This window comes from Schistocerca gregaria, chromosome 7 (genome assembly GCF_023897955.1).
Source record: "Schistocerca gregaria isolate iqSchGreg1 chromosome 7, iqSchGreg1.2, whole genome shotgun sequence".
In the NCBI taxonomy this organism is placed as follows: Eukaryota; Metazoa; Arthropoda; class Insecta; order Orthoptera; family Acrididae; genus Schistocerca; species Schistocerca gregaria.
In genome coordinates this window covers 258478737-258496407 of record NC_064926.1, presented here as the reverse complement: position 1 = coordinate 258496407, position 17671 = coordinate 258478737, and the positions used below count along the sequence as shown (strand labels likewise).

Sequence of the window (17671 nt, the reverse complement as noted above, 5' to 3'; positions counted from 1 at the left end):
ATAATGAAGTGTACAAAAAAAATGAATACCAAAATCTAATGTATGTCAGAAAAGCTCAATTTATTGTAATGTGCATACAAATCTTTAAAGATAATTAAGTAACGCTAGGGAGCTCAAAGCCTACTTAGTTCTGCTAACGTGATCACTTTGCCACAGTGTCATCCCTGCACCTACAATGCTGTTGAAGTAGTCTGTAAATGAATCTCACACAGAAAACCCATCAGCATCTGCATAACCGCCACTCCTTGCTAATGCTTCAAGATTTTCAGTAGGTAATTTAAAAATTCAAAATGAGCTCATTATTTTTCTCTAAGGATGCGTCTCTAAGAAAATTGTGTAAAGAGCAAGCAACAGTAATCAAATTATCAGTCGTTTCTGGCTTCAGACTGATTGGAGAATAAAATATGCGAAATACTTGACTTAACAGAGCGAAGGCATTGTCAGAAACTCTACGAGCTTGTGAAAGATGGTAGTTAAAAATAGCTTTTTTTGGTCAATACTAGCAACTCGAGGAGAGAAAGGTTTCATCACGTTTGGATGTAATGAAAATGTCTCGTCGCCTACAAAAATATATGGCACTACTATTTCCGAATCCGGCAGCTTAGTTGGTGGAGGAAACCTCTTACCACTGCAAAACATATTCCTGATATTACTTTTATCAAAAATTCCACTGTCGCCCTCTTTCCCATATGACCCGACATCGGATGTGTTTCAGCATTTCCCTCATAGCTGAAGCTGAATTTCTTCATCTTCAACGTCTTCTAATATTAGATAAAACAACAAATCGCGCCAAACTATCCTTTCAGCACAGACGCAGCAGAGCAACTAAAGACTGTGCGGCCGCCGCTCTATAGGAATCGCCAGCTATGTGTCAGCCGAACTATGTCAGACGCTCAACGGCTACCACATGTGTCAAAAGCGGTATAGGAATCTCACCTTAAAAATGGCTACGAATTGTGGAGTGAAAGCAATAATGGGCAACAAACCATCGCTACCATACAATAAAAAGTCCAACTTTTTCAAACAATATACAAAAGAACCAAATTTTTAAGCTTTTAAAAATCATAAGTGTATCCTACTTTGCATGGAAGACCCCCTAGGACTACAGATAGAGGGATGCTGAAAGAAACATGTTTGGCTGTCAGAAGAGCAATTTGTTAAACCTTTAAGGACTACCATAGCAGAATGTCATCAAATGGATCTTTCGCAAAACCCCAAAAAAATTTGCTTGTATGGAAAGGCTGTTAGTGGCACCAAAGTTAGTGTGCAGTCCTAGCAGATGAGACTGGAAATGAAATTGAATGCAGCAAAGCAAAATGAAAACCTTCAAGAATTGCCCAAATTTAATCTTTGTACCACTGAAAAGATAAGTGAAACATGTGTTAGTGTCAGTGGTATTGAGAAATGGCTGATATCATTATAACTGAGAAGTTCTGCAGGCCAGTGGAATCACTGTCAGATTCTATACTGAATTTGCAGCTGAGTTAGCCTGTCTTCTAACTGTAATCTGTTGTACGTCTCTCAAACAATAAACTGCACCCAGTAGTTGGAAGAAGACAAGAAGCTTAGAAGTATCCACAAAAGTACCATTAATATCTTTGACATCAGTTCGTTGTAGTATCTTAAAACATATTCTTATGCAGACTGTCCTCCTCATCAATCATGTAAAACCCAAATTGTGCTTTCCTCGCATGACAAACTGAAAGCTTTTCATCGAGGTAGTTAAGTGGATGCAATATTTATTGATTTCCAAAGAGCATTTGGCTCAGTATCACATCTACACCTAGTGTCAAAAGGACGATCACATGAGATATCAAGCAAAATTCATGAAGTGGATTGAGGATGTTTTGGTTAAGAGGCGCAGAATGTTACCTTGGATGGAGAGCCATTGTCAGATATTGAAGCAACTACGGTTGTGTCCCAGGGAAGCGCTTTGGGACCCATGCTGTTCGTATTGTATACTAATGACCTTGCAGGCAATACTAATATTAACTTCAGACTTTTTGCAGAGGATCAGTTATCTGTATTGAAGTACTGTCTGAAAGAATCTGCGTAAATATTCAGTTATATCTAGATAAGATGTCAAGCTAGTGCAAAGATTGGCAACTTGCTTTAAATGTACAGATATGTAAAATTGTGCACTTCACAAAATGGAAAAAAAAAAGTAGTATCCTATAATATCACTAACGCACAGTTGAAATCTGCCAACTCATAGAAATACCTGGGTGTAACACTTCGTACTAATATAAAATAGAATAACAACATACGCTCAGTCATGGATAAAGTAAGTGATAGACTTTGTGTGTGTGTGTGTGTGGGGGGGGGGGGGGGGGGGGGGGGGGGAATACTGGGGTATGCAATCAATCTACAAAGGAGATTGCTTACAAATCACTTGCATGACCTATTCTAGAATACTGTTCAAGTGTGTGGGACATAGAAATTAAATGGGATATTGAACATATACAGAGAAGGTCACCATGAGTGGTCACAGGTTTGTTTTACCCACGGGAGCATGTCACAGTGAGAAACTGAACTGGCAGACTCTTGAAGACAGACATAAACTATCTTGAGAAAATCTAACAAGGTTTCAAAAACTGGCTTAAATGATGACTTTAGGAATATAGTGCAACCTGCTACATATCACTCACTCAGGGATCATGAGGACAAGTTTAGAATAATTACAGCATGCGCAGAGGTATTCAGAAATCGTTCTTTCTGCACCCCATACATGAATGGAATGGGAAGAAACCCTAATAACTGGTACAATGGGATGTTCCCTCTGCCATGTATTTCATGGAGTTTGCAGAGTATAGCTGTAGATGTAAATACGTGCTTCATCCTGCAATTGTGTTTCATTGCTATTCACATCTTCCCTATTCCAGTGCTAACACTATGGATTGTGTATGTATGCAGTTGAAATCAGTAAGACGAATAGTGAGACTGTTATTAGTGGTTCTCTGGAACTCTCTTTTGTAAAAAGAAATTTGATAAGTGAAGTATTGGGGTTTACCATGAAATCTGTAATATTACTGCTCAGTCTCATTCTTTACTTCTGTAGTACATATTATGTGATGAATGTAAACATGTCGTTCGGTATTTGGCATTCGCATATTACCTAAAACTGGGATTAACATTTGCATTGTTGTGAATAATTTTGATGTGATAGTTGTTCCAGCTAGAGTAAGGAAAAAACAGCTTTATTTTCCGACAACGAAGGAAGTAGGTTACAGTACGCTTGTTCGCCCAATGCTTGAATACTGCTCAGCAGTGTGGGATCCGCACCAGGTAGGGTTGATAGAAGAGATAGAGAAGATCCAACGGAGAGCAGCGCGCTTCGTTACAGGATCATTTAGTAATTGTGAAAGCGTTACGGAGATGATAGATAAACTCCAGTGGAAGACTCTGCAGGAGAGACGCTCAGTAGCTCGGTACGGGCTTTTGTTGAAGTTTCGAGAACATACCTTCACCGAAGAGTCAAGCAGTATATTGCTCCCTCCTACGTATATCTCGCGAAGAGACCATGAGGATAAAATCAGAGAGATTAGAGCCCACACAGAAGCATACCGACAATCCTTCTTTCCACGTACAATACGAGACTGGAATAGAAGGGAGAACCGATAGAGGTACTCAGGGTACCCTCCGCCACACACCGTCAGGTGGCTTGCGGAGTACGGATGTAGATGTAGATGTAGATTTTATAGCCAAATTAACTGTTCTTTTTTGCCAGAGTGGTTGTTGTTATTTTTTACCAAATTTACTTGCATTTTTTGTCAAATTTACTCACCGAGCGAGGTGGCGCAGTGGTTAGCACACTGGACTTGCATTCGGGAGGATGACGGTTCAATCCCGTCTCCGGCCATCCTGATTTAGGTTTTCCGTGATTTCCCTAAATCGCTTCAGGCAAATGCCAGGATGGTTCCTTTGAAAGGGCACAGCCGATTTCCTTCCCCATCCTTCCCTCACCCGAGCTTGCACTCCGTCTCTAATGATCTCGTTATCGACGGGACGTTAAAACACTAAGATCCTCCTCCTCCTACTCCTCAAATTTACTCGTATTTTTTGATCAAAATTAGTGTTATTTTTTGCCGAGATCATTATTTTATTTCTATTTCTGTGTCTTTTTTGCAATATCTAATGTTTTTTTTCCCAAATTTCATATTATATTTTTGCCAAATGGGTCATTACATGTAAAATCAACAAATGGAAGTATGGTTTTCAACCTGACATTCTTGGATTTATTTGAAATTAAGTATGTATGTAGTATTCATAAATAGTAACACACAACAAGCTTTTTCATGTTCTTCTGGCAAAAGATTATGAAGTAATGAATGCACAAAGGCATAAAAAATATTGAACTTTTGACTATTGGAGCAACTTGGATTGGTCCATAACTTGTGTTTTAAATTGAGTAAAATATATTTAGTGGGTGGCAAGGGGCATCTATGAAATCTTGAATGGGAGCCCCCATTTTTTATTGCAGATTATAATTCTATGGCAAAATCTACATATGTTTTGCCTGAAGCATTTTCTTTGTTTCGCCATCTTTAGAGGAATATAAGTGAGTACACAATTGTAGTTTACTACATACTACTCAATGGTCCTTGAATGTCCCTGCTGCGAGGGTAGGACAGGCCAGTATTTAATAACTTCTAATTGGAAACACTATTCACAATGTTGTATCCTCCAACTCGACATGCCACTGTGGCTGTGTGGTGAAATACAACATATCATAAAAGGCAATACACTTCAGCTGGAGCCCACATATCGTGTATTTGTAAAAGAGATAGTGGCTCCAGACATTACAATATTTGTACAGTGTTTATTGCCTTCACATTTACGTATCGTTTGGAGAACATACATGCAAGTGGATGATGAATATTGCTACCACAGAAGAAAAAATTGAAATGATCATAATTTATGGAGAATGTAGGAGAAACGTTGTGGCTGCTGTTGCCTTTGTAGTGGCACCACCATTTAGGATAGGGAAAATTAGTTTTATGTGATATTCTGAGATCAAGTCACAGCCAGGTGCGGGCCGGGTTGCAGTAAGTTACGCATACCAGCAGTTGCGAAGTCAAATAGAGCCCACAGGGGCATAGAATTTCCAGAGAGGGTGCACAAAGCAGTTTCCATGGTGCAAGTTAGAGGCAGAAGAGTGCCTCTGGCCAACCTAAGTGTTATGCAAACGTGACGCGAAGCTTCGTCGGAACTCAGCAGGCTGGCCAAGGCTGGCACAACACAGTGTTACATTGCACAGGCTGCTGTGGTGCTTCCTCAGCATTGCGGGGTCCTATGACACAGACCAAGGTGAAAGGAGCACTGAAGTGGAAACAAATAAATCATTTGGAAAGTTCTCACCAAGTCTTAATATGGCACCTCCTGGCACCCATCAATTACATTTGGTATCTTCCCGTTACATTTGGTCATCCTCATACATTCAGTGGCAGAAGCTGCCACAGTATTTGGTGTCAGAATAGTGGACGTCGTCTGTGCAGTATGACATTTGAGCCCACTGCCTGCAGTACAGTCACAGGATGGGGTGAGTGCTGACAAAATCGTTCTTTTTTAAGTGTTGGACGTTTTTCTTATTCTTCTTCTTCTTCTTCTCTCTCTCTCTCTCTCTCTCTCTCTCTCTCTCTTCCCCCCCCCCCCCCCCCCCCCCCCCCCCCCCCCCCGTGGCATTTGATTACTTTTGTATTGGTTTATGATCATACGGAGCTGTAGGCAGTCACATTATTCTTGTACTTAATCGTTTTGTTTCGGGACTAACTGGGAACGAAAGCAACACAGTGGCAGAGTCAAGGACGCAAGGTGCGTCGGAACCAGAAACGGTGCAGATTTTGTTGGAAAAAGTAGCACAACTGACAGCAGACAATACACAGTTGAGAAATGAATTAACATCTAGAAGTGAGCGGGTAACCGCATCTGATCAGTCCTTGCCTAGGGTGCAGGAGATTGATCCAGCTGCTGCGAGTCTGATTATTCTGTTTTCTTGCAAGGTATCTGAGGATGTGCGTTCATTTGTGGAGGACTTGGAGACTTCAGTGGTGATGAATGGTTGGTCTGATGAGCAGTTGTTACATATAGCCAAGATTAGATTAACAGGTGAAGTGAAAACATGTAAGGTGTTCTGAGGCATTAAGGAAGGCAGGACAGTTTAAACAGTTAAAGGAAGGGCTTTTACAAAGGTACAAGAAACAGAATAGTGCTCGGTACTTTAGGCAGAGGTTAAGTACAATGACAAAGAGACAAGGGGAGAAGGTGGAGAAATTTGTGGACGGGATAAGGAAAATTAATGAGCATAATTATGAGTTGTGTCAGAGCGATGAAGCGAGTAGTGTTCTGTTGCAGGAGGCCGAGCAAAGGGCACTTGATGTATTTTTGAGAGGGTACTGGTGCATATGTCACGGAAGGTGCGTGAAGGGACTCCGAAAGATTTGTATTCGGCCATTCAGCTGGTAATTCAATGTGAGGAAATAGATGTGTCAACAGGGGTATGCGAGAGGCAAACAGTATTTGCTGTGGGTATAAAATGTTATAAGTGGTGTTGTATGTGGCGTGCAGAGGCAATGTACCCAGTCACCGAGGAATAGAGGAAGGGGTGGAAATGAGCCGTGTGGAGGATGGAGAAATGGAGATACTAGAGGTGGACAAGTGTTAAAGGGCAGAGGGGGCTCATGACCCACCTAAGGGAGCTCCCATTTAATTTCAATGCTACAAATACGTATGCAGAGGTGGAATGTTCAATGGTAGGATCCATAGGAACTAAAAAGGTTAGGTTTTGTTGGACACAGGGGCACAAGTGTCAGTGGCTACAAACACGTTATAGGTTGCATGGAGTGGGGGATAAGGAGGTCACGCCTTTGGGGTCGGTTACGGTTGACGGGGGTCAGTGACAGTTGACTTTCGCATAAGGAAAGTCCGATTTAATGCATGCATGGAGGTGGTACCATGGGTAAGCGAGGGCTATGACATGATCCTAAGTGTAGATTTCTTGCATCAACATCATGCCAAAATTGACGTTGGACAACAAAATGTGGAACTTGATGGAATCTTATTTTTGCCAGGGGAAACTGTTGTCAATGCAGAGCTGTCACAAGGGATGTTCAGCGTAATGAACAAAGCAATTGAACCGCGTATATTAGCATTAAGTCTTAATTTGCATGAGTGTGCATCTAGTGGCACCGGGAAGTCACTTTGGGTAAGTGTGGAGTCAAATCTACCTGTGGGTACAGAATGTGTTATTGAACGATTGAAGGATAATGAAGTTTTGGGGTTGTTTTGTGAAACGTAGTGTTGTACACATACAGGCGGGTTACAGTGGGCAAATAGTTCCCGTAAACATGGATAATTTTAGCGCTGTAGATGCAAATTTGAGGAAAGAAGTTTTAGTATCAAATTTGGATGTGCCAGAGGGACGAAGACTGGTGTTCGCGAGGTAGGTGAAATGATCAACCACAAACAGCCAATAGAACTGCATTGCGTGACAAAATTAAGCATTTGAAAGGAGGAGAAAGAGAGCATATGGAATAATATTTGTGGGGATTTAAGGATTTGTTTTTTCCACAAGGGCCATTACAAGCAACTCCTCAACATAGGATACCAACAGGAAATGAAGCACCTGTTTATCATAAACCATACAGAATACTGAGATATTTGCAGCCGATTGTGGAGGATTTCATTGATCAGCAGCTTGCGGACAGTATTATAGAGCATAGTAATAGTTGTTGGGAAGTGGGCATTGTTGTTGTGCCTAAAAAATCTACGGATGCAACTAAGTAATAAAGCTTCTGTTGTGACTACCGATACCTCAATAATAAGACAGTAATGGACACATATCCCATTCCAACAACAGTGCCAGACCGAGCGAGGTGGTTTAGTGGTTAGCACACTGGACTCGCATTCGGGAGGATGACGGTTCAATCCCGTCTCCAACAGTCCTGATTTAGGTTTTCCGTTATTTCCCTAAATTGTTTCAGGCAAATGCCGGGACGGTTCCTTTGAAAGGGCACGGCCGATTTCCTTCCCAATCCTACCCTAACCCGAGCTTCCGCTCCATCTCTAATGACCTTGTTGTCGATGGAACATTAAACACTAACCACCACCTACAACAGTGCCAGTACTTTCCTACGGTGGATTTGACAAGTGGTTTTCATCAGTTAGAGGTGGCCCCAGAGGATCGTCCAAAAACTGCTTTCTCTACACCTGGAGGACATTACCAGCACATTAGAATGCCATTAGGCTTGAAAAATGCTCCGGCAACGTTTCAGAGGTTGCTAGACAGTGTCTTGAGTCGCTTGAAACCACAGCAGTGTCTGGTCTATTTGGATGACATTATGGTGTTTTCAAGTAGTGTGGAGCAACATTGACAGCAGTTGAGGGAAGTCTTTATGAGGTTAAGAGCAGCTCGTTTGACGTTGAGCCTGGAGAACTGTCATTTCACATTAGAAGTAAAATGTTTGGGTCATATTATCAGTAATGACAGGGTGTAAACAGATCCAAGGTTGGTTAACAGGCTGTAAGGGATTTTTGGGAACCAAAAACAGTTAAGGCACTGCAGTCATTCATTGGAATTTGCAATTTCTATCGAAATTTGGCGAAGGGTTTTGCAGATTTAGCACAGCTGTTCGCGCGATTGTTACAGAAGGGTGTGAAATTTGAGTGGACAGAAGAGTGTCGGAAAGCGTTTGACAAACTGAAAGAAGTGTTAACATCAAGTCCGGTTCTTGTGTTTCCAGGTTTTGGAAAGGAGATTATAGTAGCATGCGATGCATCGAATCAACTATTAGGGTGTGTTCTTAGTCAGGAAATTAATGGGAAAGAACATCCTGTAGCCTATGTATCTAGGCAGCTGAATGCAGCAGAGAGGAATCACTCAACAACTGGGTGGAGATGCTTAGCGTAATTTATGGTATCACTTATTTTAAATGTTATTTATATGGAAGAAGATTTCGGAGAGGCCCGCGAACAACAACACAACAGGAGAGGACGGACATGACCAACGAAGGACAGAACCAACAACAACAAGATCGAACAGCAGAGTCACAAGGAAACCTAACTAACACGTCCAACGTACACAGAACAAGAAAGTAAGTAATGTGTCTAATGCGAGGCAATGTGTCCACAGACGAATGCGAGATTAGACTGGCTGGATGGGCAAGAGGCAGGCACTTAAGTACTCTAGCAGGGGCACTGCTGTTGGCCGCTGGAACCACGTGTTCCACTGTGGCGCCCTCACACTAAAAGCGCTCCAGGAGGCGCGTGCCGCCACAGCTTACGGCATGATGGTGCTGAGACCTCTAGGGGTCTTCCACATCCGTGACTTCTGGTGTGGATTCAATTTCCTTGGCACACGGTACTAAATAAACTGTTGAAGCTGCGTTGATAAAGTACCGGGACTTCAAGTGCTGATAGAAAGCATCGAAGCTGAAATCGTTATAGGTACGGAAAGCTGGCTGAAGCCAGAGATAAGTCTTCTGAAATTCTTACAAAGGCACAGATGGTGTTTAGAAAGGATAGATTGCATGCAACCACTGATGGCGTGTTTGTCGCTGGTAGTAGTAGTTTATTCTGTAGTGAAATAGAAGTGGACAGTTCCTGTGAATTATTATGGGTGGAGGTTATACTCAGCAACTGAGCTAGGTTAATAATTGGCTCCTTTTACCGACCTCCCGACTCATCAGCATTAGTGGCAGAACAACTGAGAGAACATCTGGAATACATTTCACATAAATTTTCTCATCATGTTATAGTCTTAGGTGGAGATTTCAGTTTACCAGATATGGACTGGGACACTCAGATATTTAGGACAGGTGGTAGGGACAGAGCATCGAGTGCACTATCTGAAAATTACCTCGAGCAATTAAACAGGGAACCGACTCGTGGAGTTAACATCTTGGACCTACTGATAACAAACAGACCTGAATTTTTCGACTCTGTAAGTGCAGAACAGGGAATCAGTGATCATAAGGCCGTTGCAGCATCTCTGAATATGGAGGTAAATAAGAATATAAAAAAAGGGAGGAGGGTTTATCTGTTTAGCAAGAGTAATAGGAGGCAGATTTCCGACTACCTAACAGATCAAAACGAAAATATCTGTTCCGACACTGACAGTGTTGAGTGTTTATGGAGAAAGTTCAAGGCAATCGTAAAATGCGTTTTAGACAGGTATGTGCTGAGTAAAACTGTAAGTGACGGGAAAAACCCACTGTGGTTCAACAACTAAGTGAGGAAACTACTGCGAAAGCAAAGAGAGCTTCACTGCAAATTTAAATGCAGCCAAAACCAATCAGATAAACAGAAGCTAAATGATGTGATAGTTAGCATAAGGAGGACTGTGTGTGAAGCGATCAGTGAATTCGAAAGTAAAATTCTATGTACCGAATTGACAGAAAATCCTAGGAAGTTCTGGTCTAATGGTAAATCAGTAAGCATATCCAAACACTCTGGGATGATGATGGCATTGAAACAGACGATGACATGCGTAAAGCTGAAATACTAAACACCTTTTTTCAAAGCTGTTTCACAGAGGAAGACCACACTGCAGTTCCTTCTCTAAATCCTCACATGAACGAAAAAATGGCTGACATCGAAATAAGTGTCCAAGGAATAGAAAAACAACTGAAATCTCTCAACAGAGGAAAGTCCACTGGACATGACGGGATACCAATTCGATTCTACACAGAGTACACAAAATAATATCCCCCCCCCTTCTAACAGCCGTGTACCGCAAGTCTCTAGAGGAACGGAAGGTTCCAAATGATTGGAAAAGAGCACAGGTAGTTGCAGTTTTCAAGAAAGGGTCGTCGAGCAGATGTGCAAAACTAAAGGCCTATGTCTCTGACATCGATCTGTTTTAGAATTTTAGAACATGTTTTTTGCTCACTTATCATGTCATTTCTGGAAACCCAGAATCTACTCTGTAGGAATCAACATTGAGACCCAACTCACTATATTTATTCATGAGGCCCAGAGAATGTTAGATACAAGGTCCCAGGTAGATGCCATTTTCCTTGACTTCCAGAAGGCGTTCGATACAGTTCCACACTGTTGAGTGATAAACAAAGTAAGAACCTATGGAATATCAGACCAGCTGTGTGGCTGGATTGAAGAGTTTTTAGCAAACAGAACACAGCATGTTGTTCTCAATGGAGAGACGTCTACAGACGTTAAAGTAACCTCTGGCATGCCATAGGGGAGTGTTATGGGACCATTGCTTTTCACAATATATATATATATAAATGACGTAGTAGATAGTGTCGGAAGTTCCATGTGGCTTTTCGCAGATGGTGCTGTAGATACAGAGAAGTTGCAGCATTAGAAAATTGCAGCGAAATGCAGGAAGATCTGCAGCGGATAGGCACTTGATGCAGGGAGTGGCAACTGACCCTTAACATAGACAAATTTAATGTATTGCGAATACATAGAAAGAAGGATCCTTTATTGTATGATTATATGATAATTGAACAAACACTGGTAGCAGTTACTTCTGTAAAATATCTGGGAGTATGCATACGGAACGATTTGAAGTGGAATGATCATATAAAATTAATTGTTGGTAAGCCGGGTACCAGGTTGAGATTCATTGGGAGAGTCCTTAGAAAATATAGTCCAGCAATGAAGGAGGTGGCTTACAAAACACTCGTTTGACCTATACTTGAGTATTGCTCATCAGTGTGGGATCCATACCAGGTTGGGTTGACAGAGGAAATAGAAAAGATCCAAAGAAGAGCGGTGCATTTTGTCACGGGGTTATTTGGTAAGCGTGATAGTGTTAAAAGAGATGTGTAGCAAACTCAAGTAGCAGACTCTGCAAGAGAGGCACTGTGCTTCGGGGTGTAGCTTGCTGTCCAGGTTTCGAGAGGGTGCGCTTCTGGATGAGGTATCGAATATATTACTTCCCCCTATGTATACCTCCTGAGGAGATCACGAATGTAAAATTAGAGAGATTTGATCGTGCACAGAGGCTATGCGGCAGTCGTTCTTCCCGGGAACCATTCGCGACTGGAACAGGAAAGGGAGGTAATGACAATGGCACGTAAAGTGCCCTCCGCCACAACTGTTGGATGGTTTGTGGAATATAAATGTAGATGTGGATGTAGACGCGAAGCTGCGTGCTTGACAAAACAGAGCCACACAGCCGAGTATAAATAGGTGCCGATTTCTAATGAGATTCATCCAAGTGTGGCAGCTCTCCTGGACGGTGGAGCGTGTCACACCACCGGGCGACAGGTAGCAACGGATGGGGAACCAGTGTTCTAGTCCACGGCAGGTCATTGGTTCGACCCTCTGTGGCCAACGCGGGGTCCGCAGCCATCCAGGGCGGGCCACTATTCAGCTCGCTACCGTGGGCAGTCATCTTGGCTCCCAACACACGCCAAAGACTTCCGAGGCAAGGGCCGCAGGTTCAGATGCCGGATTGTGGGCAGTCGTTGCCGCCTTATTCTCAGCTATGCCAGTGAGAAAGATGCAGCAATGGGGTTAGCTTACAGCTCCCGGCGGAGCAGCGCCGAGTCAACGGGGACGGTGGCCGCTGAGTTGGCTGCTGGCACAGCCATCCTGACATTGTTGGAACTCGGTGAGCCGGCCAAGGCTGGCACGACATACCATTGCATTGCACAGGCTGATGGGGTGTTTCCTCAGCATCGTGGGGCCCTGTGACACAGACCAAGGTGAATGGAGCACTGAAGTGGAAACAAATAAATCACATTTGGTATCTTCCCTCTACATTTGGTCATCCTGATACATTTGTTGGCAGAAGCTGCCACAACACTTTGGATGCCGAGCATTTTCCAGAGGATGCTTGCTCTCGTTTGTTCTTTTACAGGGTTGTGAACACTTTTATGTCTGATGGCAGTGTACAGACCGACAAAAGGAAAAGCAAATATGTTACAGTTGACAATCAGCGTCTTTGGTCAGTTAACATGTGGTATGACATTAAGAGGAACAAACTAACTGGTCCATATGGTATCGATGGCATGTTGAATGGATGCAGAGGTTGAACTACTACTGCAGGATGTTGCCTTGAATACCCAACAGCGCGTGTTTTAGAATGGTGGTTGCTCAGCCCATTATGCAATTGACGCAAGGGAGGTATTAGACCATGTTTACACTGGTTGGTTGGTCGGCAAAGGTAGCCCTGTTAATTGGCCTGCTAGTTACCGGATTTGACGTTGCCATATTTCTTTCTGTGGGGATATTTAAACGATGAGGTGTATCAGCAAGTGCCAATGGGCTGTAAAGACATGGTCGACAGCATTGAAAATGTTTGTGCTGACATACCCACAGACATGCTTCTGTCCTGGGTATGGTCATTTGAGAAGTGGATCACTGGGTGTATTGAAGTGGTGATACAGTGTTTGAATACTTACTCTAATTGGAAAAGTAGACTAGAATTTGCACTGAGCCATAGCCACAGTGGCGCACCAATTAGTCTGCTTTTGGTATGTTGTAGGAGTGAAATGTTTCAAGTGAGGTTTCCAATTAGAAGTTACAAAATAGTGCCCTGTCCTACCCTCACAGCATGGAGGTGGGGTCCCACATACTATTGGGTATTAAAGAGCCATTGAATAGCAAGTTGTAAATTACAATTGTGTACCCATTTCTATTTGTCCGATTACAGCGCCATCTGTGGCAAATCAAAGAAAATGCTTCAGACAATATGTATGTAGATTTTGCCTTACAATCGCAACCTCCAATAAAAAATGGGGTTCCCATTGAAAATTTCAAAGCTGCACCCCACCACCCACACACAGATCTGGACTGGGGGTTGAGGTATCATTGGATGGCCCCCTCTGGGACAAAGAAATTTGAATTATAACGTTTTTGATCCTAAAGGTAGTTAATGAGATATTTCAATGTCTTCAGTTAAAATGAACATCCTGACACACACACACACACACACACACACACACACACACACACACACACACACACACATTCACCTAAAAAAGGTTATTGAATTTTGAAGAACTTTTTTTTTTTTAAATGTCAAAGATACTGTTTTCATCTACATATCGTGAAAGCTTCAACCTAGGATGACTGTGGGATCACTATCAGATGTAATTTTATGTTTAAGACAGTAAAGCTGGAAAGGATAGTTGCTACTCACCGTATCGCGGAGATGCTGAGTTGCAGAAAGGCACGACAAAAATACTGTCAGAAAGTTAGCTTTTGGCCAAGAAGGCCTTTATCAAAAATAGGTAACATACAGAGGGCTGTGTGGTGCTGGATGCTGGAAAGACAATACTGGTGTAGGGGGGAAGGAACCAGATGGCACAGGCTATGAAGCAGTCATTGAAATGTAGGACATCGTATTTGGCAGCAAGCTCCACAACAGTGGGGTTCAGTCATTTCTTGGCCACAGTTCATTGGTGGCCATTTATGCAGACAGACAGCTTGTTGGTTGTCATGGCCACTTAGAATGCAGTACAGTGGTTGCAGCTTTGTTGAGATAGATGATGTTTGTGACTGGATTGGAGTTGTGGTGGTAGGAGGGTGTGTGGGACAGGTCTTGCAGCTAAATCTATTACACGGAAATGAGCCAGTAGACTAGGGATTGGGAGGAGAGATTGTGGAGGGATGGATCAGGATATTCTGAAGGTTCTGTTTGTGGCAGAATACCACTGTGGGAGGAGTGGGAAGGGTAGTGGATAGGACTTCTCTCATTTCAGGGCATGACAAGAGGTAGTCAAAACCCTGGTGGAGAAAATTCAGTTGCTCTTGTCCTGGGTGGTACTGAATCACAAGGGGAATGGTTCTCTGTGGTTGGTCAGCGGGGCTTTGGGAGTTGTTGGGTAACTGGAAAGGTAAGGCATAGGAGATCTGTTTTGTTTTACACGGTTGTGAGGTAACTATAATATGTAGAGGCCTCAGTGAGACCCTTTGTATATTTCAAGAGGAATTGCTCGTCACTACAGATGCAATGGTCACAGGTGGTTAGGCTGTATGGAAGGGACTTCTTAGTATGAAATGGGTGCCAGCTGTTGAAGTGGAGGTATTGCTGGTGGTTGATAGGTTTTGATATTGACAGAGGTACTGATATAGCCATCTTTGAGGTGGAGGTCAACATCGAGTAAGGTGGCTTTGATGGGTTGAGTAGGCGAGTGGGGAGGAAGGTGTTGAGGTTCAGGAGGAATGTGGATAGCTTGTCCTCACTCTTGATTCAGATCACGAAGAGGTCATCAGTGAATCCGAACCATGTCAGGGGTTTGGGATTGTGGGGTGTTCAGGAAGGATTCCTCTAGATGGCCCACGAATAGGTTGGCATAGAATGGTGTCGTGCAGGTGCCCATAGCTATACCCCGAATTTGTTTGTAGGTAATGCCTTCAAGTGCAGTGAAGATAAAATGAAATGGCCGCATCAAAAATGCGAAGAAAAAAGAAAAAAAAAAAGATTGTTGGAAAGAGTGATTCAGCACACAGGAAAGTCAAAACAACCCTTGGTGAAACTAGAAACAGGGGTGATAACATTAGAGTGTGCAATGGGAATTCCACTGTTAAATGCAGAGGAGAGAGTGGATAGGTGGAAAGAGTACATGAAGGCCTCTATGAGAGGGAAGACTTGTCTGATGTGGTGATAGAAGAAGAAATGGGAAAGAATTAAGAAAAGACAGGTACTCTAGTATTAGAATCTGATTTAAAGAGAGATTTGTAGGACTTAAGATTAAATAAGGCAGAAGAGCTAGATAACATTCTATCGGAATTTCTAAAACAATTGGGGAGGTGGCAACAAAACGAGTCTTCATGTTGGTGTGTAGAGTGTACGAGTCTAGAGACGTACCATCTGACTTTCGGAAAAATATCATTGACACGATTCTAAAGACTGCAAGAGCTAACAAGTGCAAGAATTATTGCACAATTTTATTAACAGCTCATGCATCCAAGTTGCTTAGAAGAATAATATACAGAAGAATGGAAAAGAAAACTGGGGATGTGTTAGTTGACAATCAGTTTGGCTTTAGGAAATGTAAAGGCCCCAGAGAGGTAATTCTGATGTTGTCATTGATAATGGAAGCAAGGCTAAAGGAAAATCAAGACACATTCACAGGATTCCTCAACCTGGGAAAAGTGTTTAACAGTGCAAAATGGTGCAAGATGTTTGAAATTCTGAGAAAAATAGGGATAAGCTATAGGAACAGATGGGCAATATACGATATGTGTAAGAGCCAAGAGAGAATAATAAGAGCGGGTCAACAAGAACAAAGTGTTTGGATTAGAAAGGATGTAAGACAGGCCTTTAGTCTTTCGTCCCTACTGCTCAATCTGTACATTGATGAAGCTGTGATTGAAATAAAAGAAAGGTCCAGGAATGGAATTAAAATTCATAGTGAAAGAATATCAGTGATATGATACAATGGCATTGCTATCCTGAGAGAAAGTGAAGAATTATAAGATTTGCTGAATGGAATGAACAGTCTATTAGAGTACAGAATGTGGCCTGAGGATAAATCGAGGAAAGATTAAAATTAAGAAAAGTAGCAGAAACAAGGACAGCGAGAAACTTGATCGATGGTCATGAAGTAGATGAAGTTAAGGAATTCTGCTGTCTAGGCAGCAAAATAACCTGTGACGGATGGAGCAAGGAGGACATCAGTAGCAGACTAGCAGTAGCAAAAAGGGCATTCCTGACCAGGAGAGGTCTACTAGTATCAAACATAGGCCTTAATTTGAGGAAGAAATTTCTGTGAATGTGTGTTTGGAGCACAGCATATTGTATGGTAGTGAAACATGGACTATGGGAAAACCGGAGGAGAGAGACTCGTAGCATTTGAGATGTGGTCCTACAGACCAATGTTGAAAATTAGGTGGCCAGATAAGGTAAGGAATGAGGAGGTTCTGTGTGGTGTCACCGCCAGACACCACACTTGCTAGGTGGTAGCCTTTAAATCGGCCGCGGTCCGTTAGTATACGTCAGACCCGCGTGTCGCCACTATCAGTGATTGCAGACCAAGCGCCGCCACACGGCAGGCCTAGAGAGACTTCCTAGCACTCGCCCCAGTTGTACAGCTGACTTTGTTAGCAATGGTTCACTGACTTCTATGCTCTCATTTGCCAAGACGATAGTTAGCATAGCCTTCAGCTACGTTATTTGCTAAGACCTAGCAAGGCGCCATGTTCAGTTTGTATTGATATTGTAAATCATGTAATGTCAAGAGTGACTTCGTCATTAAGGGATTAATGTTAAGTATTCCACCAGCTACGTCTGTTTTTCTCAATTCTAATTCCCTTGTCATGTTCCAGACCTTACGCCAGCTTGCGTGAGCTAAAACGCGTGCATTTCGGCCTCCTCTATTAACACCGTGTTGGCTCTCCTGCCAACCACAACGTTCTGTGCAGAATCTGAGAGGAAAAGGAGTATGTGGAAATCACTGACGAGAAGAAGGGACACGATGATAGGGCATCTGTTGAGACATCAAGCAAATTATTGAGGATGTGGGTTGCAAGTGGTACTCCAAGATGAAGAAGTTTTCACAGGAGAGGAATTCATGGCAGGCTGCATCAAACCAATCAGAAGAGTGATGACAAAAAATTTAAAAAAAAGCTTTCAAAGAAGAAGTAATTGTGGGTGAGGATATAGTTGGTCGTGGCGACTGGGAAGGAGATGGATGCTTTGGAATCTATTGCGTGTTCGGAAAGGTAGTGTTCGAAAGCAGTAAGGCCATGAGCATTA

At 42.6% G+C, this 17671-nt stretch overlaps 1 protein-coding gene across 3 annotated transcripts in view; it reads left to right on the top strand.

The window, feature by feature from the left end:
* Nucleotides 1–17671, top strand: part of LOC126282525 (protein arginine N-methyltransferase 1) — a 96399-nt gene that overhangs the window by 23180 nt on the left and 55548 nt on the right. The gene's annotated exons all lie outside the window — the stretch shown is intronic.